General features: G+C 49.1%; 1 protein-coding gene across 13 annotated transcripts in view; it reads left to right on the forward strand.

Annotated features, from left to right (window-relative positions):
• ZNF536 (zinc finger protein 536) overlaps nucleotides 1-26,085 on the forward strand; it is a 423,689-nt gene that overhangs the window by 31,491 nt on the left and 366,113 nt on the right. For 7 of the 13 annotated variants that reach the window (XM_082711302.1, XM_082711296.1, XM_082711300.1 and 4 more), the window contains one exon: nucleotides 21,295-21,364. The exons of 5 other annotated variants lie outside the window; for them this stretch is intronic. The gene's annotated coding sequence lies outside the window, so the exon portion shown is untranslated. Of the gene's footprint in view, nucleotides 1-21,294; nucleotides 21,365-25,931; nucleotides 25,949-26,085 lie in introns of those variants that run through there. One more of the 13 variants, XM_082711305.1, reaches the window with a different exon arrangement.

The following is a 26,085-nucleotide window of genomic DNA, read 5'->3' on the forward strand; positions in this document are numbered from 1 at the left end:
CTCAAATTGTCTTTGACAATTTGACAAATTTGTCAAACGGACATTGCTGGCTGGGGAGAGAGGATGCTGCCTCCTGGTTGCGGGGCATGTTTTTGGACGGAAGTCCCGGTGGTGTGGTCATCGTGAAGTGCTGAGAGGAGGGGGCTGGTGGTCCAAGCACGAGGCCAGCGGCACCTGTCACCTGGGTTGCTTGCATTTCTCAGGGAGAGCTCTCTTCCCAGCGAAGACAAACCCTCGGTGCTGTGTCTAGGTAGATTCCGAATGAAGGTCACTGGACACTCACTGTTGCTCCTTAGGATCCTTCTCGAGGCTGGAAAGCGACTGGGGGAGGGCTTTCCTGTCCCAGCCACCAGCTGGACCGTGCTTAAGGCAAAGTCTCCAGTGGACCTCGAGGTCCCAGGCTCCAGAGGGAGGGGGCGTAGCCTATGGCAGCCCTACCCTCTGTGCCCAGCAGCCAGCCCAGCTCTCAGACAGGTGGGAGACAGAACCCACGTGCTCTCGACTCTCAGACTTCCGGCCCTTCCATCTACCCCCTCGTCAGGCTCTGCTTCTTGAGGCCTCTCCAAATGTGGCTTTGCGTTACATGAGACTATTTTAGCTGATACATAGATTTAAAATTTTAACAGTTGGGTATTTTAAGACCTATTAGAAAAATATAACTAGCACAGCCTAGCTGTGAACTCGCAGATGCGATTGCTTAAGGTGAGGCTAAGTTTAAAAAAAAAAAAAAAGTGAGTTGATTTAAAGTTAATTTAAAGAAAAGTGTTCGGTCAAATGAGGTCCAGGTGGCGGGAGTGATGGCAGAAGTGATGAAGGTGGCGTGTGGATGACTGCTGTGTGGGGGACAGCTGCCGGGGGCAGAGGGGGCAAGGGCACGCTCTACCCTGGGGCCCCCACTCTCTCCCCCACCCCCCGACCCCTCCCCCAGGGCTGGGTCTCCGGGAGGCAGGTGCATGCCAGGCGCATCCTGGGTGCCTGTTTTATTGCTAGGAGCCCCGCCCACCCCTGGTGTTCTGTGCTGCTTGTGGGTGCACTTCTGCGTCTGGTCGGCAATGCAATTACTGGCACCGTGGGAGGTCTGCAGGTTCAAAGCTAGCAATGAGAAATGTAGTTCACCCCTTTCAGAAACGGGGGTTTGGTTGAGGTGGCGACAGGGGTGTTTCATAAAAGGAAAACACCATCAACTCAGAACAGACGAATAAGAACGCGGAGCCCAGCGCCCCTCCTTCTGCACAGAGACCCCCAAACAGGGAGAGGCCTGAGCCTGGCTGCTTCTCTTCTGCTGTGGCTGCCCAGGACTCAGGTCCGGCGGGAAGGGGGCAGTCATCCAACAGTGCCACCAGAGTTTTCCCGAAGGTTCACGATGACAGCAACACTCACGTGGAGTAACTTGGGGCAGACGTGAGGTCAAAGTAGAGGCCTTGTGTTGACTTGGGGGGCCTCAGGGGCATCCTTCCGGGTGCTTTGCTTGAGGCTGTGTTTTGTGTTTACGAGTCAGGGCTGTGGGCTGGGGTACTGTGAGAACGAGCTGCAGGGACTCGCGTGCTCCATGGCCAGCCCTGCCCTGCCCCGGGTTGCAGACTTGGAGAAGCCGTGTGGCCAGGGACTGAATGTGTTTCGCTGTGGGGGATGCTCAGAGGGGTTGTGACTCCTCACAACCCCTGGGGGGCTGCCTGCCCTGACTTTGCGGTGCTCATGCCTGGCCCCCTTTTCTGTGTGCAGACGGCTGGCTGGGGCTGGTTGATTCAGTATTTGAGACATCATGGGGAGGACTCCCAGGTGGATGAGCAGTAGGCAAGTAGGAAGACCGTGAACCCCACAACGTGGACAGGTACATAGGAGGACGTCCCGGTGGCCCAGAGATGGCCGAGCAGGGCAGAGGAAGGAGGAGATGGGGAGGAGGGCTGCGTGTGGGCAGCACGTAGCATTTCCTTTGTGAAAACTCAGGTTGTAACACTGTGAGTGGCACACAGCAGGCGCTCAAGCAATGTATGTTAAACTGAACGGAATGGAACCAGAGTCTGGTTCCGGAGGTGGACCCTAGCATCGTTATTTCAGAAGGCCTGAACGGCGTCCCTTTCCTGTCCCAGAGCCTGGCCTGGGACTGAACCCCAGCCGGTGCTTGTCCCTGGCCGTCACCCAGGCTCTGGAACCAGCTCCCGTGGAGTCGGCGGCGGGGGGCTCCCTGGAACTCTCCGAGACTCCCCACTCCTTTTATTAACTCGGTGTTGAGGGAGTCACCCACGCTGAGGAAGGAGGGGAATTAAAAATAATGGGGTGTGTGCATATCTGTGAAAGTGGAGATATAAAGGTAAACGCTACCATGAATGAGGGTATTATTTTCAACTCAGTGATTCCAGTTTTCTGTACGTTTAGGTCTTTTCTGAATCACTGGGCCACTCAGCCCCATGTCAGAAATTTATTTGTGCTAATCAAATTTTCAGCTACTCACTCTGTTGCAAGAAGTCTCCTCTAGCCAAATTTGTGTGTGTCAGGGTGTGTGTGTGTGTGTGTGTTTATTTTCATATATTTACAGATTAAAATCAGACTTTGACTTTCCATTGTTGTCTGTCTCTTAACTAACTTTAAAGCTTTTGCCCGAATCCTTACTGAGGCATCTTTCTAGAAAGAAACTCTCTGAGTGGGCTAGGCAGAAATTCAGACACACACACACACACACACACACACACACGCACACACACGATTCAGACTCACTGACAAACTGCAAGGGAAAAAAAAAAAAAATAATACCCAACCATCCAGAAACCCAGGAAAGAAACTTTCAGTTTTCACTTCCAAGTTTGGCAGCCTGGTGAACTTGAAAGGTTAGCTATGAATAAGCATAATCAGATCTTTCTTTTTGTCCATATTTAATTCAAATGAGACAGCTCCGTGTTGACTTCTAATCCAGAAAGGCCACCCACCATGGTGGCGCTCCCAGCCAATGAAGCCGGCTGGCGAAAGCTTTCTTAAATGGTGCTAATCAGCCCAGAGAGGCCTGCCCTCTATCCCCATCAGTATTCTATAATTCAGATGTGCTGATAACCTGAAATTGAATGTGTCAGGATGTAGGCCTGTGAAGGGAAGAGGGAACTCCGGGCTGGAGGAACCGGGTGGTTGGAAGACAAGGCCTGAGGGAGCAGGATTCACACCCTCCCTGCCCCTCCCCTGCGCCCCCCAACCCCGGCGTGTGTGTGTGTGTGTGTGTGTGTGTGTGCATGCTTGTGTGTGTGTGTTCGTGTTCGGGGGCCAGGGACGAAATGGGAGGTTTCCAGGTCTGAAATATTTATAGGACAGCTTTGGATTTTTGTATATGTGAAATGAATCCACAGACATTTTGGCTGCTAAGGGGTGAATGGTAATTTATGATTAATTTTTTTTAAGCCATGGCTATTTTCGAACCTCGCTCCCACTCTCTCCTGCAGGAGACAGACAGACACACACCCCCACCCCAGTCTGGTGAGCACGTCTCCCAGGAAAGTTTAACAAAAGAGTCGCTATTGTCACCGTCCCAACCAGCAGCAGTGCAGCTGAGGGTCACTTGCGATTTCTATTTTAAACCTTGATTTTTGCAAAGTTTGTCTTTTGACTGTTCTCATTCTAATCAGGCTTAGTTAGGGGATCCGCTCCAAGCTCCACACCAGGCTGTGAGGACAGAGGAAGATAAACCAGAGGGATTAAATAAAAAGTTCTGGTCTGTCAATAGGCTTGTGTGTGTGCGTGCGTATGTGTATGTGTGTGTGTGTGTGTGTGTGAGTGAGAGAGAGAGAGACAGAGACAGAGACAGAGACAGAGAGACAGACAAGTGCTGTTTATTGTAAGGTTGAGTGTTCTGAGTGTGGCTGTGTTTGACTTTACCTGCAACTGGTTGTCTGTGCCTTCCTTGTCCCCTTGTGCCAGGACTGTGCATCCGTCCCTCAGAGGCACGACTGCCCGCTCTAGCCCCGCAGCTCAGTCCAGCAGAAACATTCCCCCCAGTGCCCCGGTGCCGTCCGCCACGAGCCCCTGCCAGGTCCTATTCCCCTTTGACTTTACGTATTGATGTCTTGATCTGCGTGGCCGCCACTCTGTCGCTGATCATCTCTCCCCACCCCACCCCTGCCCCTCCCTGCCCCGCCCCGGCATGTGTCCAGACCCCACCTGTGGCTGGTTAGGATGAAGTTGCCCTGTGTGGTCCTCCCTGGTCATGGTACCTGCCATTGTCCTGGTTTGGAGACCTGGGCACGCATCTTATCGCTCCTGCCACGTTGTGAACCACTCTAGGGTGGATATAGTGCCAAGGTGCCTTCGTACACTGAACCCCGCCACCACCCATCCTTCCCTACTGCCTACGGAGGTGGGCAGGTGCTGGGGGATGAATGCAGGAAGAAGCCGAATTGCTTGGTAATGTGTTTTCCTGGGACTTGGGAGCCCCCCCGTTAGGGCTCCCATATTCAGAGGAGGGGCAGCGAGTGAGCAGAGAGAGTGAAGGCATCTGGGTTGTCTTTGTTTACCTTGTCTCCACCTGGTAAGGTGTCCTTACCTCCCCCTCCATCCAGGCTGGTTGTGGGGAGCTCTGCCATTCAAGCGAGCACCCGTTTTCTTCCGCGGTGGCTGCTCTGTCAAAGGGTAAAGACGAGGTCCCCGTGTGTCGCTCCTCTTCCCTGCCCTCATCACCGTCAGGCTGATTGGCACCACATGGCATACCATCCAGGAGCACCAAGAAGCTTCCCCGCGGTTTGGACCCAGTGGTGGCTTCCCCAAGGGAATGCTTGGCATGTGTTTAATTATTCATCGGTGTTCTCGTCTGTATCTCCCTGCTCCTTGATTGTTTTGTCTTTCCCTAAAAGTATTTATTTGAAATTCTGTGATCAAAGACTGAAAACAAAATAAAGCAGGATATTAAAATGACATTTTTTTTTAGGAGGTTGGAATGTCAAGTTCATTTTTATTAGAAAAGTTTAGAAGACGGAGCCACAAATTATTTACGTAAACTTCATATATCCAGCATAATACTCCCAGCCGTGCTTCTGGTGAGCGATCTTGGCTGGAACACCTGGATTTAAAAAAACGTTCTACTCAAGGCAGGACAAGTTCATTTTAATTAAAATTAACGGATTTTTCTTGATCATATTTTAGCGCGCACACACACACACACACACACACTCACACACATCTGTGTTCGGAATTGATAAAGAAAGAACTCTGGTTAAATAATCCACTTTTGTCTGACAACGGAATCCGTTATAGAGGTGCAAATATGCAGAAAGCTATTTGGAAATGCATCCTAGTAGTTGTCAGGTTTTATTATGCAGGAAGGTGTCATGTTTGTTACGAAGCTGAGTGCAGATGGCAGAGTGGAAGAAATGGATCACTAATTTTAACAATGATTAATGAACAGAGATAGAAAATGAATTACATTGGACTATCGGAGGCAAGAAATATTTTTGTGAAAATTTTGACTCATCTGCTGTGCTGTTCTCTGCAAATTATTTTCAGAAATTCTATATGTTGTCAACAGTTGACTGCATTTTCCATTACTGTCTATTTCTGTTCTTAAGTACTTTTGTGTTATTAGAGATACATAATTTCAAAATACCAATACATTCCTGATTACTTAGAGAAAATATATGTAACAGTGTGACTGTTCCATAGACGTCAGCCATAAAAGTCCTGTTTTATAATAATCTTTCATTCTTCCTCATTTTATCACTACATTAGGAACGTTTGATAAAAAGAAAGGGAGGGGGTGGGGACGCTTCTCGCACATGCAGGATAAAGAAAAAAAAAATAGAAGCGGAGGTCGCAATAAAAAATGTGGTCTGGGGGCTGATGGTGGTCTTCAGCTGCCGTCCACCCTGCCCTGCGTGGGAGGGTGGCTGATGGTGGTCTTCAGCTGCCATCCACCCTGCCCTGCGTGTCTCTCCTCTGCCTGGCAGGGTGGGAGCAGGGACCCCCCCCTCTCTCCGGCATCATTCCTGTCCTCTGTGGGGATTGCCCCAGAGAGCCTGTGACACTCTTTCTGTCTGCATTCGGACACAGGAGAGAATCACCAGATCTTGAAGCTGTCCCAGAATTTTTTCCTCCAATAGACCCTTAACTCTAGTCCTATCTGCTCCAGTGGCCCTGGTACTGACAGCGAGTTTTTATGGGGCTTCCTGCGTGAGACTTGTTTTCTTCATCAGCCTCATCGGTAATCCTGTGTGTGTGTGTGTGTGTGTGTGTGTGTGTGTGTGTGTGTGTGAAATCTACAACTGAATACAGTTTATTTGGTTACAATCTCCGTTCTTCGCAGTAGGCACACTTATGTGATGTCTTATATGGAAAAATGGACGGTGATTTTTCCTTTCCCTTCTTTTCTTCCTTCCTTCCCCTCCCCCCGCCCTTTTCTTTCCTTCTTTCCTTCTTCCTTCCTTCCTTCCTTCCTTCCTTCCTTCCTTCCTTCCTTCCTTCCTTCCTTCCTTCCTTCTTCCTTGTGTGTAGATATTAACCATCCCAGATATGTTGGCTTCAAGGTATCTCATTTTCCTGAGATTCTCTGCAATTGAGAAATGATCTACTAGGGTTTGGATCCTGTATTGCAATTGGTAGGCTCTTAACTTCGTTCCTCAGAAGCCCCTTTAGTGGTGACACGATGAAGTTTCATGGCTAGTGTTTCCAGATCCCTCCCACAGCTTGGCTACGCATCTGCAGACCCCTGTACCTGTCCACCACTCAGCCTGCCATGAGTCAATCCTTGGCTTGGAGGTTAATTTGTGTTAGACCTTTACAGTATAGACCCCGCACCGTCCTGGTCTTTCCACAAGAGGAATTCCCCCGAGGGGAGAGGACAGGGTGCTCGCTGACCCTCCCAGGAAGTGCTGGCCGCAGAGGGGTCTGGCTTTCACACGCGGCTAAGCTGCCTCCTGAGAGCTGCCTGCTGTCTGAGCAAATGGACGGTCTATAACGACTTCCTTCTCCTGCAAACGAGCTTTCCAAGTTTCCAACTTGACTGTTTTATTTATGCTCTTGACCTGTGAAAACAAGCAGGCTGTTTAAAAAGCAAAAAGTACTTGCCATGATTAGAGTACTTAGAGTTGAAATAAATTGCCGAATGAAGAGGACATTCCTCGTCGCTCCTGGAGAAAATGTCGCGGAGGTTTTGCTTCCTGAGGATAGTCTGTGGTTCGGTGCATTAGGACACCCCCATCTCTCTGGCCCCAGAGGGGGGGCCCCAAGAAAGCATTCTTGTGACTTCCCCTTTTTCCTGGGTTTAGGTGGCAGAAAAATCCTAGCGAACATTTAAAACATGTTTGCGGATGGTTCTGAGTAGTTTGCATATAATTATGGTCCTGATGGGAAAACACTTTGGAAAAACAACTAGTGAAACAATGCAAGTCTTGCTCAGGTTACGTAGCATATGCTAAACACTGAGGAAACACACACAGTCTTTAGTGAACAAGGTAGGGAATGCCCCAGGGAGCCAATTTAGACTGTGACTTAAGGCGAGCATGGCTTTTCGTGTCTCTCTCTTTTGGCAAGTGTATCGAGTGGTGGCAGTCTCTGGAATTCTCCCGAAGCCGGTCCGCCTGCCCGGGGTGGCCACCTTGCACAGCCCTGTCCGAGGCGGGGTGCCGGGAGCAGGGGCACGTTGAGCCTCGTGACTCAGTGAGAGGCTCCGCATGTGCAGGGCCTGGTGGGGACAGTGGCCACTGGCGGGGTGCTCGGCTGGAGGCCACACTGGGGATAATTTAATGGGGTCAGACAAGGAGGAGGGTAAGCACAGGCAGGAAGGCAGAGGGAATCCTACAATTCATGGTCGGAGAGATCAGGAGGAATAAAAAATAAATTGTAGACGATCACGTAAGAGACGAGTTGACTCCTAAAGATAGAACTGTCTCTGTGATGCATAGTGGGGGCCGCTGTTGAGGCGGGAAGTCAGGTGGGGATGACCCTATAGGAATAATTCGAGGGTCCTTGGGGTGTGGACTTTTGGAGCTGAGCACCAAGAAACAGGTCGGCTTAACGTTCTTCCTTCAGGCAGGGACATCTGGTTCTTGAGCCCGTGCACATTGGTGTTTCTCAGTTGTGCTCATGGGAAGTTGGTGGCCCCCTTCTCCTCGGGCAGACAAAGGTGTCGCTGGCCCATATCCGGTGGCATGGCCTTCACGTGGCTGTTGTGGAGGCAGCTGGCTCAGCTTGGCTCTGGAGGGGATGTCCAAGGCGATCCTGGTTCTAGTCAGTTCTGGCTAGTTCACAGACTGTTCTGTTTCTTTTTCCACAGTTGTTACCAGCGTTTTTGGTTTCCATTTGTAATTACCTTTGTATTGATCTGAGCGAACTAATCACATCAGACCTGAAGAGTCAAATGATTTGAAGATATCTATTTTAATGGAAGAATTCATCGATGCCAATAGATAGGTTCGCACACCCAACGCGCACGCTCCTTTGGCCACACTTGTTGGCATTTCCAGGGACTGCTTATTTGATCTGGGGACACCTAGGCGTGTAAGCACAAGACCCAACTGTTTACCGCTCTGCATGGATGCGGGTCTTTCGACGGGGGCTCTGAGAGTGTCTTGTAAGCCTCCCAACCCCAGAAATATATATTTAAGTTACCCTGAGTTGAGAAATTATAACAAAATTGCCTATAGCATGAGATGGAGAATATTCAAGATGTCTGTCATCCTTCTATTACCTCAGGTAAATAACTGATTGACCTTTTTGGGGCTCTGATACTTTACTAATCAGAACCTGAAATCTGTATAACAACACTTCATTTACTTGATAGACAAAAGAACAATTGCACTTGAAGTAATGTGATTTCTAAATAGACACTGCCTGTCAAAAATAAATGCATTAGAAGTAAAATGTAGCTCAAGGAGACAATTAGCAAACAGAGGTGACACCGTAAACAGGTGCACCCATTATTCCCAAAGCTTGTGGCAATATATTCGCGTCTTTTGGAGTGATGGAAGATCATGTGACGGTTTGGTGAATTATCTCTCGGTATCATCTGACTGATGCAGCCGCTGCTGTTGCAGCAGAACATTTAAAAATGCATCTCACAAATTACATGGTAGCTGGGAAAAATGCAGGTTTTTTTTTTTTTTTTTTTTTTTTTTTTTAAGAACAATGCTTTTCTAAAGCAATGCGCTAGCATACGTAATTTTTCATTTGAAAGGATGGAGACCGTTTCATTATGCTGGGTATACAGTCGGTTAGGGTTGTGCAAATTCATTACAATGTTTGTTAATGTATAAAACATTTTCCATCCTGGTTTTAGTGACATTGGATTTTTTTTTTTTATAATGTGCTGTTTCTGAAACATCTGCCATCCCTTGTTACCTGTGGGCAGAGGAGGGAGAATATACTCTTTCTAAGAATGTTTATAAGATCTTTACCAAAATGGAAAATCTTGGAAGATGAGAGGGAAAGGACTTTTTTTTTTTTTCCTTTTCTGTCAGTTGTTAGGTTTGAATCTTCTGGAGTAGGAACTTGACCATGAGAAAACGGGGGGGCATGCATTTGGCTGCTGAACTGGCCAGGCTTTCTGGGGATCTCTCTGTCTGGGGGCCTTTGTTTATATGCTCTCCAGTGGGTTCTGCCCTCAGAATGAATTTTCCTGAAGATTTTCCCTATTATATTTCATTTGTCATCTTTTCTTTTCTTTCTTTCTTTTCCTTCTTTCCTTCCTTCCTTCCTTCCTTGTTGTAGAGTAGGGGATGCTTGAGGGAGTCATGGTTCGCCCGTTACTGTTGCTTCTTGTTAAGAACCGCAGGAAGACAGTGTGAAATATTTTTACTTGACCTCTAAATCAGTCCACCCTTGACTCTTCCTGGCCTTCTCCAGAAGACATGGAGAGCCAAACTTAATATGGATTTAGAGATGACCATTCAGGGGGACAGCAGCATTTTGATGGCACTGTATGCCCAGAGAGAAAAAGGAAGACACCACCACGATCCCCGGAACATTCCCAGCCCTCACATTCCTGCTGGGGAGGAGGCTCATGTCCACTTCCCACCCATGTCCCAGTACTCCCTGAGGCATTGGGGTTTCTCTGTGGGAGTTGGGAGAACCAAGGATGGGGCTTTGCGGGAATATCCAGCTGGAGGAGGGGAAATTGTTTGGGGGAGGTCCTTTCCCTTGTCATGGAGGAGCTGTGCCCTGAGAAGCAGGTGCGGGCCTGCTGACCTGGACTGTGCTCTGGAGTCCCGTGGCAGGTCACTTTGTGAGATGAACCGGTAAGAACAACAAAGAACACGTGCACAGAAGGAAGGAAGGGGCTGAGTGGGGTCCCCAGCCATCGGGATCTCTGCCGAGTCCAAGCGCGCTTTTTGAAGAACAGCCCACATAAACTCCCTGAGAGGTGTTTAGACATCGAGTCGTTGGAGAAAGAGAGGCCAGAGGGCTTCCGCAGGAATCCTCGTCTCTAAACACTAGAAAGATTTCCTGATCTGCACGAGTGGAAATACTCTGGCTCAGGGAGAGAGGCTCACTAGGCTTCCAAGCTGCTCTTTCCCTGTTAACTGTGTTCTTTTTTAAAGCAATAGGATTTTTTTTTTTTTTTAGAGTAGTTTTAGATATTGAGTGTATCTCCCCACCTACATTTCCCCCTGTTATTAACGTTTATGTTAGCGCAGTACCTTAGTTCTAATTGATGGGCCTGCATTCCTACATTATTATTAACTAAAGTCCACTGTTTACATTGAAAGATCACTTTTGGTGTTGTATGTTCTGTGGGTCTGGGCAAACGTACAATGGCATGTACCCACCGCTCTCGTTTTGTACCAAATAGTTTCACTGTCCTAAAAATCCCCCATACCCCCCCCATCCCTCCCTCCCCCTTGCCTCTTGGCAATCACAGATTTTTTTTTTTTTTAACTGTCTCCTTTGTTTGGCCTCTTCTAGAATGTCACAGAATTGGAATCGCACAGGATGTAGTCTTTTAAGATTGGCTTCTTTCACTTAGTAATATGTATTTATGGTTCTGTCATGTCGTTTCATGGCTCGATGGTTCATTTCTTTCTGTTGTTGGGTACTATTTCGTTGTCCGGGGGTGCCACAGTTTATCCATTCTGTTACGGAGAGAAGTCTTGGTTGCTTCCATGTTTTGGCAATCGTGAATAAAGCTGCTATAAACATCTGTGTGCAGGTTTTTGTGCGGATGTAAGTTTTCGCCTCTTCTGGGTAAATACCAAAGAGCACGATTGCTGGGTTGATGGGAAGAGTGTGTTTAGTTTTGTCAGGAACTGCCAAACCGTCTTCCGAGGTGGCTGTGCCATTTTGCATTCCCACCAGCCACAAACGAGAGTTCCTGTTGTTCCGTGTCTTTGCCAGCATTTGGGGTCTGTGTTTGGGATTTCAGTCATCTTAATAGGTGTGTCGCGGTGTCTCATTATTGCTTGCATTTGTATTCCCTTAAAGCCGCACGATGTCGAGCGCGAGCTTCTCCCGTGCTTACTTGCCATCTGTAGATCTCCCTTGATGAGGCATCTAGACTTTCGGCCCTTTTTAATGGGGCTGTTTGTTTCTTCTTGTTGAGTTTTAAGAGTTCTTTCTAGATTTTGGACACCGGTTCTTCATCCGATAATGTTGTTAGCTAAGACTTCCTCCCACCATGTGCTTTATCCTTTCCTTCTCTTAATGCTCTCTCTTTGTAATATGTGTGGGACTCTCAGCCACCTCGGCCAATGGCCTCTGTTCTCATATGGCCAAGTGGCACCTACTTATGTTTCAGATTTGAGGTTTTAGGACATGCGAAATCAGAGATGCACATGCAATGCATTCTCAGCTGTGTTTATAAAACTCACATATATATGCAAGCACACACACGTGCACACACAGAAGAATAGAAGAAATGTGCCAAAATATCAGTGCATTCACACCAGCTGACTAGAACTATGGGTTGTTGTTATCTTCTTTGTAATATCTCATATGTTCTAGATTTTCTAGAAGGGAGCATATTATTACTTGAATAATCAGTTGTGTACAGGTAAAAGTAAATGCATTGAAGAAAAGCACCACCTGTGGAGGAGATCCCATAGTGATTCAGTTGAAACTTGGACAACTTTCCCTTTGACTTCAGAGATGATCTCCAGAACCCCTATGTCGCAATGTTGATGAGAATACAGTTTCTCTAACAACCTGCTTCAGAAAACAAGTGACTTTCTTTCTTTTTTTTTTTTTTAAGTTTCTTTATTTATTTGACAGACAGAAATCACAAGCAGGCAGAGAGGCAGGCAGAGAGAGCAGAGGAAACAGGCTCCCTGCTGAGCAGAGAGCCCCATGTGGGGCTCAATCCCAGGACCCTGAATTCATGACCTGAGCCAAAGGCAGAGGCTTAACCCACTGAGCCACCCAGGCTCAAATGACTTTCTTATGGCTACATTTGGCCGTCAAAATGGCCCGCTGTTTTGCTGAGCCCTCACTGGGTGCTATACAAGATAAACACAGTGGAAGCCACTAATGCAAACCGCGCATACAGTTTTAAATTTCTAGTAGCCCCATTAAAAAGGGTTAAAAGGGAGCAGGTAAAATTGATTCTAAGACTCTATTTTTTAGTACATCCAGAATATTATCATGTCAACAGGTTAAAAAGTATCAAAACTATAAATGAAACATTTTACATTCTTCCAGATATGATGTGTGTTTTAAGCCTACACATCATCTCAGTCTGCACTGGCACTTTGCAGGTGCTGAGTAAACACATGCGGTCAGTGCCTCTCAGATTGGACGGGGCAACTTTGTGTGGTGGCAGATAATCCAGCAGTTTGCCAGACCCTACCCAAACGGCAACAGTACCTGCAGTGAGTACAGATTAAAAAGAAAACAGGCGCTTTGTGCTTTCCAATTATTTTCCATTTCTTCTTCAAGATAAGCTACTTCGTAGACACTGTATGATTTGATGATGCTAGGAAGTTTTTTCTGTAGGGGGATAAATATTTTTAATTCGTGCATGGATACAGTATAGCCTGAAGCATTTGCAGTTTGGGTATTTTTTTTCTTTTTTTTTTTTCTTCTTTGCATTATTGCCTCTCTGGAGGCCAACGTGGTCTCAGATGTGCCAGCCTATGGAGTCTTGGGCTGATACGGGACCTGCATTGAGACAGGGTGAGACAGGGCCAGATTGGGCAAAGACATCGGGAGAGGCTGCCAGGCTTTGGCTCTCAGAGAAAATAGCCTCTGGGCAGGGTTGGGATACCCCTTCCGGACCTGTGCCCAGTGACACAGGTTTTGAGCCTTGTAGGACACATGCGCATCTGGTCTGTGTTTCTTACCCTAAGAACACCGGCCTAAGGGTGGGTCAGAATTCCCCATTTCGGGATGAGCTGTGGGATCCCCTGTCAGAGTCATGCTCCTGAGGACAGAGACAGGGGGGCTGTTGGGTGTCTCCGATCAGTGGCCCCGGGCAAGCACGCCTGCCCCAGAGACCAGGCTCTTCGAGGCTGTGTGGCGGGAGGTGTTGCTGGTGCTGGGAAACGCTGCATGCGTCACCGAATCAGGGATTCAGACCCTGGCTCCCCCCCACTTACCTGCTCTTTACCTTGGGCCAGTTCCTGCATAGCGGGTGCCTCAGTTTCCCATCCATCCATGACCGCGCTGGCAGCAGTGTCCTCCCTGGGTTGGAGCAATGTGGGTCAGGATGTAGAGCTCTGGTCGGCACGCAGTGAGGGCTTGGTAGATGGGAGCCGACGCTCTTCCTGAGTTCAGAAACGGTTAGGTCAGAAGTGGGGCGTGTGTGTGTGTGTGTGTGCGCGCGCGCGTGCATAAACTCCGGCGGTTTCTTGAACTCCATGTCTTTAGTGGCTCGTGTCTTCCTGTCTCCATCCTGCACCCTCGGCTCGGCCTGAGAGACCGGCAGGAATCATTTTCCTTCCGCCTTCACTTTCCCTCTCTTCTTTTCTCCTTCTCAGGGCTGTTTTGACGATGAATTAATTGTAGGTTGGGGGACTTGCAAGCAAAAATCAAAGCCAATAAACTTCAAAAGGACAGGGGGGACCAGGGCCACCGGGGGAGTGCCAGGGCCCACTGTGTGGGTGTGTGGGTGGGGGGGACTCTTGTGGCTTTGGGGGAGGGTGGGGGGTGCTTTCCATGTGTCTTCAAAGGGGACACCAAGTGTTTCAGATTGTCGCTGAAAAACTCCGATGCAAAACTTGGGAAATCTGGGTGAGAGGCAACGGGTTCCAAAACAACTATTTCTCTCTTTGGCCAGCAAGCGTGAGCCCAGTGGAACGTAGAGTTAAACTTGGAATTTCTTGGCAAGGGTTAATAATCAATGTAGATCTCCTAACAAAGGAGATGCTGCCTTATTATACTGGGAAAGTTTTTTTTCTTAACTGTCAGTGAAGCAGTACTAATTATTACTCCAGTGTAAATGAGGTCATTTCCTATTAAGAGAACAAAATGCTTAGCCTCGCCTTGCCAATTCATACCAACTATTTTTCACACATACTCAGCTTTTTAGTTTTTTTTTTAATTTTGATAAAATCCATTCATTTGTATTAGAAAAGTGTAAACCATCGCAATAATAGTTGCCCATGATTACCCAGATGAGCTTTTGTAATGTGTGGGTTGTTTGAATACCATGTGTTAGCTATGGAACAATTAGGCAGCTGAATGGATCTTTAAAACAATCAGATACTTTTATCTCACTGAAAAAATACATTCCTTGGATGTGTACTGTTAAACCGTAAATTCCGGGCAACATTAAACTCACGTCACAAGAAGAACTTTCGGATATATGTTGATCAAGGACAAAAAGACATCCAAATATCGTGTCTTCGTGTTTTCATTTTTTTTTTTATGCAAGCAAAAAGATTTAAGGAATATTGTAGCAAACAAAGGGTAATTGTTTTAGCCCAGATGTTGCTTTTGCACAACAAGCAGGTTACAATGTTCCCACAGAGCTGATGAGCCCAATCAGGGAAATGATTAAAAATTGATTTTGTCCCTGTAATTACAGTATGTAAACTACTTAGCTTGGATTGCAAAGGAAGTGATTTTCTAATTACGTATATACTCTGGTGTCTAATGATTGGTTTTTTGAAGTAATGAAGAGAGAGCACTAACGACTCCTTGGTGTTCTGTTGTTTAAGAAAGACCATCTTTAGAGTAAGCAGCAACAGACAAAGAGTTTAAATTGAATTTTCAACACTGTTAATGTGCACATGGATTTGTTTATTAAAGAGACAGGGAAGTAATTTGATTGGCTCTGAGCATCTTGGCTTTTTTTCATGCTAAAGCATGTAAAAATACATGCACCGGGGCACAGGCTGACGGGAAGAAGCCTCCCCGCTCTGCTTTCATCATCCCAGCGCCTGGGCTGATACCGCGGGGTCTCAGGTTCCTGTGAGCATCTGATATCTGTGAATCCTGAAAGCGTTTAGATCGAACAGGTATCAGATAGCTCCTGCATCAAAGTTACCTTTGTTTTAAAATGAAAGAAGAGGCTTCTCTTGGATGCATGTCTGGGCAGCCCAACGCACTCTGTGTTAGAATATTTGTAGCATCCCATGTGACAGATAGCCTGCATTCTATGACGCGGGGCTCTGCGATGGGGTGACAGCTGGCACCCCCCCATATGTGTGTGCCACACGCGCAGCACACACGCCCACCCCAGGGCTAGCCCTGTGTCTGCAGGTCTGGCTGTAGTGGGTCAGTGCTGGGAGCCGGGGGGCGTGCTGATGGGGATGGAGGAGAGAACTCGCAGAATCCCGAGTGCTCCTTCTCTGTTTCGAGACACTTTGTGGCTGATGAGTCACAGCCCCTCAAGCTCTTCTTCTGGCAGATGTTAGAAGGGGAGACCGTTCCTCAGCAGGCGCGACCTGCCCTCCAGGAAGGGGACAGTGGCTGCAAGGTGACCCTGAGAGTTTGGTGAAGCCAAGGGATCAGGAGACGCATGCCTTTGGGAAGACTTGTTTGTTACTCACAGTTCCCAAGAGGAGGGGGGTGGTGCCCCAGGCCGTGCGGGACTGCGCAGGGAAGTAGCAGGACTAGTCTGGAGACAGGGAGCCAGGGGAAAATGTAAACATGATCCACTATGGTGCTGAAGGAAGGGCTTGGCAGAGAGGGTGGCCAGAGGTAGGACTGGCTCGTTTGGATCATTTCAGTAGGCTCTAGGCTAGAGGGACTCTCTCTGGTTGTCTGATATCTGACCCCAGGGTGATTAGGGCAGGGGACAGTCACCCAGTGTGGGAGTGCCTGGTAAAGGAGGGGGAGATTGAGGCGTGGGCTGTGGTCGGTGGGTTTGCCTGTGAGAGATGTGCTCCCAGAAGGGTCATTTGCTCTCTTTAGGGATTGGCTAATCCTGGGAGGGGCAGTCCCTGCAGGGCTGGTCCTGCCCCTGCAGTAAGGTCCCAGATGTCAAGGCATCAGAAATACATGCTTACTGCACAGGAGCCCTTGGCGAGGGCTGGTTTGGGAGTGGGTGACTGTGTCATCAGAGTCCCTGGCCGTGATGAGCATAGGATGATGCCAGGTCCCTCTTCTTCCTGGTGTCTACTCAGCAAGTCTCTTTGGCTCTCTATGAAATGCATCCTGAATCTACTTGCTTCCCGCCATCATCGTAGCTCCCACCCCACATCAAGCCAGCACCGTCTCTCACCTGGACAACCGTGGCAGCCTCCTCGCTGGTGTGATAGGGAGCTCCACTGCCAGCCCTTCTGGTCTGTTTCCCCACAGCAGCCAGCGTGGTCCTTATTATAATGTAAATCACATCATGTTATTCCTTTGCTCAAAACCTGTCAATGGCTCAGAATAAAACCCAAAATTCGTACCATGTCTGAGAAGAAATGCCAGCCCTCTCCCATTTCCTTCCTACCATCCATGTTGTCCTGGGCGCATGGAACATTTTGCTGCTCCTGGAATACACTATCTCCTTCCTACCCCAGGGCCTTTGCACCAACTGTTTGTTTTGCTCATAGAGTTCTTCCCCAGATTTTCACTGTGCTCATTCTCTCAATTTATCCAGGATTTTTTGCTTGTTTGTTTGTTTTTTTGTTGGTTGTCACTGGTGAGAGTGGTCTCTCTCTGGTCATCTTATCACAAACCATCTCTGTCCACGTCTGTCATTTTCCCTGGCTTTATTTTCTTCTTCGAGCCTATTATTCACTAACTTTATATTTTGCTTTTATTCATCTTTCATTGGAAGCTGCTCACTAAAATAGAAGTTCCCCACAGACAGGAGTCTGGCACCCAGGAGGCACTTGGCAGGTGACGGCTAAATGAGACTGAGTCCCTGAGCCTCTTCCCCAGGGAGCACTTCTCACCTGGACTCCTTTCCTGTTGGGAACAACAGCTCTGTTACTTGGGGCCAATGTCCTCCCTTAGAGTTCTGAGAGGAGGAGAGAGAGAATCACTCAGTGCTCGGGAATGGAACGTGCAAGTCCATTTCGGCTGTTGGCAGGGTCCCTGTCCCCTAGTGGGCCTGGAGGGTGTTGAGCATGGGGCTTTAGGAGAGGCACTGGAACTGGGCAGGGAAGTTGTGGCCCCACGGTAGTGCAGGCTGGGGAACAGGCTGGAGCCCCTCTTCTGGGCTTCCCTCCAGGACAGCAGGACTGTGAGGCACTGTCCTGGAAGGGCTGAAGTGTTATCTCCAGAGAGCTCCACTTACGAGTCCCACTGGCCGCACCCTTCTCCCCCGGAGCGCTGAGGGAGTCCAGCTGGCTTTCTCGCCGCTGCAGAATCCTTTCCTGATGCTTTCCTGGAAGGAAAGCAGTTTATCTGGCTCCCATCTGCCCCAGACTGCCCAGAGCCCTCAGCGGACTGCAGGACTCCTGCCACAGGGCCTCCGAGTGAGCCCTGGGAGGGCCGGTCCTCGGTCTGTCCCGGAAGGCGCTGTGCTCCAGGGGCCACACTGTAACAGAGCACCGACCTGGGGAGGGGAATTGAACCAGCTTTACCTTCTTTTCTTCCATCCTCCCTTGCTGGCCCTTCGTTCCATAGGAGCCGGAACCTTCCCTTCTCTCTTCCCTCTTCCACCCCCCCCCCCAGCTGAGTTCCAGCCCTCTGCCAGAGATGAGGGACTAGGAGGTGAGTGGACACAGCCTTTCCCCCGTGAGCTGGCAGGAGACACAGGGACCACCCTCTGCATGGCATCTGGTGCTTGGCAGGACCTTGGCAAATGGTAACTTGTTGCCAGGATGGCCTTCCAGCCGCCATGGTGTTGAGTGAGAGACAGGTGTGTGATGACCAAGGGAAGGCCACATGTTGGTCTAGAGGAAGGGTCTTTGCGTCGAACTTGGGGCTTATTGCCAAGGGCCCCGGTCGTGGCAGGGTTGCTACGTCTCTGCTCCTGTCTTGACTTGCCAGGCGCCCTCCCTTTCAGCACCCATGGGAGGGTGCTGGGAGACTGGGAGACTGGGCTTCTACCCCGTGAAGGTTATCAGAGCTTCTGCGTCTCCCCTGGGAGGACTTGGGAAGGAGGAGAGGGCCCCCATCCCTTGGTGAGGGGTCCATGCAGCTCTCTCCTTCTAGCCTTGGCTCAGCGAACAGGCTGGGCCCTTGAGTGGGCACTGCTTGGCCTGTAGAACTCGTAGGGTTGGGGCCGCAGGGCCAACCCACCACGGGCCAGGCCAGAGCTGCCCGCCATCTCCCACTTTCTTCTGTTGTCTGTGCCCCCCCGTCTTCCTGTCCTCCCCACTTCTCTTCAAAGTCTTTCTATCAGAGCTTTCCACCCCCTCCCTTCCCTTGGGTTGCTCGAAGGGGCCTTGGAAGTGCCCTAGGTTCTAACAGACCCAGCCCCCCCAACACCCTATCCTCCCTCCCCCTTTTCAAAGTTGCTGCCCCCCCCACCCCTGCATTTTTCTTAGAACCCGCATTCCTCACATGTCAGGGTCTCTGAACCTTTACCCGCCCCCACCTCCACCTCTGTGCCCACCGAGGCCCTGCTCACTGAACGAGGAGGCGTGAGCTCCCTATCGGGTGCCGCCGGCCAAGGGGGGCCCCAGGTGTTTGACAGGACAGGCAGGGGTTATCCATGTACAGCCGGGGGGATTTCAGGCCCCGAAACCTGCCGTGGAGGTGATTCTTTTGGTGACATGGCTGCTCCCCACCTTGGCCTTGGCTCGTGCCGTGCTTTTTGCTGCCTTTGTGATCTGCCCCTTCCTGCCTTTCCTCGGATCTGGTGGTAGCTACACCCCACTGGGCTTGTGGGCACTGTCTCCTGGGTGGCCCACTCCACCAGCCCCTCAGCGGGGGTCCACGTGGGAGGCAGGGGCGAGGGGAGGCCTCCCGTCAGGGACCTGTTTCTGGTTATATCACCGCGTTTTCTCTAAATGGAAGTTCCTACTTGCACCAAGACTGCTCTTTCTTTCACTGAGTGAGACAGACTTACTGGGCTGGGGTTTTCCTTCCTCCCCACCCCACATCGAGAGCATCAGTGGTCTGGTGTGCTCCCCTTTGCCCGCCTGCGGTGGCCATAATGACATGGGACAGTGGGTGTCACCTCTAGATGGTTCAGAAAGATGCCAGTGGCACTAAGTCAATTTTCTTTCCTGAGATTCCAGTATGGCCTCTGAGCAAGGGCTCTGCCGCTATCTCAGCAGGAAGCTTGTGGGGCTCACCTGGCCTGGCCGAGGCAGGCCAGCCACCTTTGGACACCGCCCCCCCCACCCCGCCCATCATTCGTGAGAGCCCTCCCAAGAGCTCAGCTCCCCGTGCAACCGCAGAGCTTGCACAGGGGCCACGACTGTTTCATGGCATAGGAGCTCCCATCACGGCCCCCAAAGGCAGATGGCCGGCATGTGATCAATGGTGGGAAGCCTGGGGTCACGTGGATGTGGGACACCCCAGGTGAAGTCTCCCGTGTTCTTCCCATTCCTGGCATCCAGAAAACTTCTTATGTGAACAGCCCCTGGAGAATGATCCTAGAATTTTGCAAACCATAAGGCTGAGTCTCCTCCCCTACCCCGCCTCTCGCAATCCCCTCCCTAAAAATTGTCTTGTGAGCAAAGCAAGTAAGTCTTCACAGAGCCATTCGGGTGCCGGGACCCGCTGTGCCCATCCCTGGGACAGACCAGAGAAAGCACAGCGTCAAGCATTTGTTTCTCTCTCTCTCTCTCAATTTTAACTTTGAATGATACAGAAAAAAAAAAAAAACAAATTGCAGAAGCTAATCTGTCTGAGGAGAGGCAAGGAGGGGGCGAGAGAGACTTGTGATCTCTTACCTTGTTGTAGATGGTTGAGGTGTCTGTCAACTTCCGCTTTGTGTCTCGAGGTAGGCAGGTAGAAATTAGTTTACAGACAGCAGTGTCCCTGTGACACTTTGAGGACATTCTTTCCACACTCAGTCAGCCAACACCTTTTTGGTTGCCAGAAATCCGTGTTGGAGTTGGATGGACTGTGGGATGCCCGTGGCTTCATGTGCAGATTTCGTCATCGTGGGCTAGGGCTGCCACCACGGGTTCCCCGAGTGTGTCTTCTGGTTTCCCATTCATAGACACGCCCCTGAGTCCCTACTGGAATTCCGCTTCTGTGATGCCCGAATGTACAACTTCGGCATCAGCCAAATGTAACTTCTCAAGAAGGAACTTTTGCTCGTCCTGTAAAATCCTTCTATGATTGGATTCCGAATTGCACTGGACCGGGAGAGGCTGGACCCAGGGAGTGGACTGGAGATGGCAGGCTGAGGCTTGGCTTGGCCCCTGTGGGCAGGCATCCCCCATCCTGTCCGAGTGTGTCATAGTGGAGGAGCTCCTCTTGCGAGGCTTTCTTCAGTAATGAGACAGGAGAAAGTCGAATGCCTAACTGGTCCTTTTCTGGATCTTGGTACGGGAGTGGGGACAGATGCTACACGAAGCCCCAGAGCCTGGGTCAGTGACTGGTTCTGGTTCGGACACAGTGAATGCCGCCTTGGGCATGGAGTGCCTGTTTGGAACACAGGATCACCTGTGGCCCATTGAAATTTGGGTGGAACTGTGGTCTCCTGAAGGGAGCTCCTTAAATCAGAAAGAAAAAGAACCCCTCAGTTCTCAACCTTTAGAATTTAAAAGGGAGAGAGAGAGAGAGAGGAGAGAGCAAGCCAGCCTTATTTGCTTATTGGCTTGCTTCTTCTGTCCCATCTGGACAAGAAATGGTTAGATGCCCCGCCCCCTTCTCTTTTTGCAGGTGGCAATTTCCCATTAAAAGGAGCTGAGCAAATTGGGTTTATTGCGGCAAGGGTCACATAGTTCCCATTTTTAAATTGCTCAATGAATTGGGGCAGTGGGGCTATTAAATATTGTTAGACTCTCAACTAGCCCGGCAAATGGTTACCTTGGACGAATGCTGTTTACCTGTCTTGTTGACGTCGATATGTCCGACACGGAGACTTGCTAACACGTCCTATTTTTGCAGTTCCGGCCCACCACGGCTTTAAGAATACCCTTCAGCCAGGAGGGAGCTCCGTTGCTTTAAGACTTGCCTGGTAAGGAACATCGTTCTGTAGTTCGTTGAAGTGGTGTCTGTCTGTGAGTGTGTGGGCTGTCCAGGCTGCCCTTGCTGGGCTGGAGCCCCCTGCGCTGGGTGAGAGTTCTCCCAGATGCTTCCTTCTCCCCCAGCCTGGACTGAGATGGGTTGTGGAGAAGCTTCTGGATTCAAGGGTCCCTGGGATGGAGTGCAGCTCCCAGGGCTTCTAGGTGGGATGAATGTATGGTGTCAAGACATGTTCTGGAAGTCTCAGCACGGGGTCCCAGAAGGGGCAAAGCCCCCTAAGGGTGACTTCTTTCTCTCTGTGTGACATCCCTAAGAGTCGCTGTCCACCAGCTGGCAGGTGGAACAGGAGCTGGTGAGGCTGTGGCACCACCTGTGGCCCATCGCCCCATCACCCACGGGTTGGCTCCGTGGCCTGGCCCCGTCTCAGAGGAAACTTGTCCCAGAGCAGCTTCATGTTTGTCATCTCAAATTCAAGATCCCAGACTCAGTGATGGAGGGTTTTCCTGGCCTCAAAGCTGCTAAAAACTTACAGCACAAATGAAGGGGCAGGTGGCTGTGTCTGATGCCCGCAGCCTCCTCATCCGAGCTCCCTGAGATCTATCTCTGTAAACTCAGCCTCAGATCTCATTAGCCAAGCCCACCTCCCCCTGACCATGGGCCTCAGAGGTCACTACACAACCTCGGAAATTGATAGCGGAATTATGCACTCAGAAATTAATTTTACGTTGTACTGAATATATCTTTTTTTTTTTTTATTGTGACTTTATCTTGTTGAGAAAGTGCTTACTTCTGATTTTGTGGATATTACTGACCATGGATTACTTTTATTTTGGTTTTTACACAACAGTTATATTAGAAATTTGCTGTTTTATTCTTACCTTCTTAGTAAAAATCCTTTTATCACACAATGGGTAATTTATATCCATTACCAGGCCTTTCAATCCTTTTCAGTGGGGCTGTCAGCGCCGTTGGCACAGTAATGATTAATGTGATCTAATAATAGCGTGCCATTATATTACCTTAGTAAAACATGTACCAACATCCTATTCGGATCTACCAAATTCATAGCTTCCTATAATATTTTTGTTGAAAGACAGGATTACTATTTTTCAAAGCTGATTTTTTCCCCTTTAACATATTTAATGAAATTCACAATTCTCTGCCTTGGTAATCCGGGCATGTGATTGGGTTCGGTGGGTGAATGTGACATCTGTAAGTCGTGTTGTGATTTGTCAGGGAGAGGTAGGACAGTCTCAGAGACCCGCCACCGGCCGATCCTGGGTTGTTTTGCCTTGAAGGAAAGAAATTGCTGGGTTTCCAGTCTCTTCTGACACGTAATAAGGAAGGTGTGTTTTAGATCAAAAGGCAAAAAAGTAATTTGACTCGAAGAGTCCTTTCTTCCTCTCCTGTTTTCTCTTCTCTCCTGTCGCCTGCTTTGGTCTGCTGGTGAATAAGAGGGTAACAGAGCCCGTGGAAGCAGCTTCAAGCTGTTTTTTTTTTTTTCTGGGGTTGCCTCCAGCCTTCATCTCTAGCTCAGCCTCTCTGGATCTGAGGCCGGGTTGTTTGGCCTCGGCACTGACATTGCGCTGGGTAACTCTTCGCTACGGGGGTCCTCCTGTGCACGGTCAGACGTTCAGCAGTGTCCTTCTTCCACTCAGATCCCAACTGTATACCCAGCTCCCTGAAGCTGAGACCACCAAAAATATCTCCTGAAATGACCAGCCATCCCCTGGGAGCCACAACCATCCACAGGTCCGATGTGATAGGAACACAAGAAGATGGGTTTTGGGGGGAGGGGATCTCGCTCCAGCTGGAGCTCCCATTGAGCTTTGGGGTCCTTCTTTGGGACATCTTTGGTTTTGGCAGGGAAGATGTGGGGATGAGGGTTACACACTGCATCCTTTTCCTGGCAGAAGCCCAGGCTTCTTCCTTCTTTCTCCTCCCTCCTCTGTCCCAGAGCCTGGCCCCAGCAAGGGTCTGAATCTTAGCTTCTTCCACTTAAATCCCATTATAATCACGACCGTGATTGATAACATTCCACCTTTTCAAAGGGCTTTAAAATCTGTGTCAACCAAGGATGACATTATTGGAGCGCAGGCGAGATGTATTCAAACAATTACACACTCAAATCGAAATGGGAAGGTTTGTCCTTCTATTCTGATGCCTTTGTGACGTGGCTTTCACCAGCGCTTTGGCCCCGCAGCCCCCAAAAGCTTCAGCGGGAAAATGCATGGGGAGGAATAGGTTTTGCCCTTGATTCCACTCAGCTCTGAAAGATTTTGAATATTTGGGCTTCTTAGAACTAGAGGGTAGGGGGGGAAGGAGAGGTTGTTGAGCACAGGAGAGAGAGAGAGAGAGAGATCCTTGCTTTTGATTCAGAACAAAAATTACTGCTGCAACATTGGCTCGAAATATGCAATCAACTGAAATCAGGAAAAGTATTTTGAATACAAAATTTATATTGAAATACTTGAATCTTGATACGTGTGCACCCACATACATGTATATATTTAAATCAAGGAAGAGCAGGCGAAAAATAAAGCTTTTGTCATAAAAATATTGCTTGTAGTATTTGCCCTCAAATGATTTCTGCCACATTGGAATACATTTTTGTACGGTTAGCATTTCCATAGAAGACACTCTTGTTTGCAACAGATTCTTGATGATAACAACAAATGAGGAAATGGCTCTGATTTACCTTTGTTTTAGGAGGATTTTAAATACCTTGTGATGTTTGGTGTAGGAAGCATTTTGGTGACCCACCCCTACTTTACTGGTTTCTGGTCTGTCTCTCTCACTGCAGCATAAACCGGGTAAGAGTGGGGCCTTGTGTGTGTTCTTCAGTGTTGGCTTTCCATGTTCCTGAAATGGTCTCTGGTACATAGTAGGTTCTCAGTAATCCTGATGACTGGCAGGATGGATTGGTGGGTGGATGAATGAGTGGATTGATAGATGAATGGAGGGATGGATGGATGGATGGATAGATGGTTGGAGGGATGGATGGATGGATGGATGGATGGATGTATGGATGGATAGACGGATGGATGGATGGATGGATGGATGGATGGATAGATGGTTGAAGGGATGGATGGATGGATGGATGGATGGATAGATGGTTGGAGGGATGGATGGATGGATGGATGGATGGATAGATGGATAGATGGTTGGAGGGATGGATGGATGGATGGATAGATGGTTGGAGGGATGAATGGATTGGATGGATGGTTAGATAGATGGGTTGATAGATGGTTGGAGGGATGGATGGATGAATGGATGGATGGATGGATAGATGGGTTGATAAGATGGGTGGATTGATAGATGGATGGAGGGATGGGTGGTTGGAAAAACAGTTGGATGGGTGGATGGGTGGATGGGTTGTTGGGTAAGTGGCTGGGAAAATGGATAGAGTTCTATCTCAAACCTGAATCAGATCTTAGAATAAGATCTAAGCCTAGCAGTCCAAATGAAATCCCACTTTTTACCATCTCCTCACCCCTTGCCCTCTTAAACAATTTTTTTTTTTTTACATCTAAATGGTCAGTTGTACAAAGACCTTCTTATTCTTCTTTTTAATCCAGTTTTTAAAATAGAAAAATATGTTTAGGACTGTGCCGGGCAATCTCTGTAAGTCGAAACCACATGGGTGCCTTGTTGTATAAACATCTTTAGACATCCACAAGGACACATACACAGAAGACTGAGACTGAACACCTGGAGGCAGGGCAGGAGAAGGTGAACCCTTTCAATGTGGTACATGGACAAGGAGTTTATGAGGCTCAGACTTTCTGTCCAGATGACTAGATGTCTGTGTCCTGGACAAGACTCTAATTTATATTTCCTGTTCTTCTGGACGCTCTCATGCGTCCTCTGCAGATTCTCCATGCCTGATCTCTGTGGGACTGGGCAGTGCCTGGCCATGTGGGGTCAGCCATCTCAGGAGACAGGCTGAGGCCCAGGGTGGTGGGGCTCCCAAGGCCTGGCACAGCAGACATTATCTGCTGGAAACATATTCCCAGTGATGAGGGTAAAAGTCATCACCCGCTTGACTTGTAACTTCTGCACAACAAACATCACAGCCTCACTCGTGTAAAAGCCATACAACAGGAAGAGAGACAAATGACCCCTAGACCAAGCAGCCTATAGCAAAGATATGGACTCTGGAACCTCAGGTCTCCTGGTTAGAACCCTGGCTCCTCCGTGTATCAAGGGACTTAGTCTTGTGCCTCATTTTTGTCATCTGTAAACTGGGAATGACAATCATGACAACGTAGCAGATGATGCAACTAATCTATGAAATGTGCTTAAAACGACGTCTGGCTCCAAGTAATAAGTGTTTGTTGTACACGTGTTGGGGCTGTTCATTCGCATTTTCTCTGCTTAGTCAACATTCCCTCTCTCTCTCTCTCTATTTATTCCAGCTTCAGGAAAGTATAGGCCATTTTCAGATAATGAGCCTTTTCCCCTCAGACTCATACCAGAGCGTGGAACCCCCTCCCCGGCGCTACCCGGCGTGCGGTCTCGCCGGCACCCCTGGGGCCCGCGGTGGTTAGCCAGTTCACAGAGCTTCTGAAAGGTGGTGAGTTTCCAGAGTCAGCGTCCCCTTTGTCAGGGAGCAATGTTGACACGCCACTGGGCTTTGGGATTTACTTGGTGTTCGGGGAGCGCATTCCTGGGATGGCTGCCACGTGGTCGTGGTGGGTGGGAACAGCTGGA

This window comes from Mustela nivalis, assembly GCF_964662115.1.
Source record: "Mustela nivalis genome assembly, chromosome: 18".
Lineage (NCBI taxonomy): Eukaryota > Metazoa > Chordata > Mammalia > Carnivora > Mustelidae > Mustela > Mustela nivalis.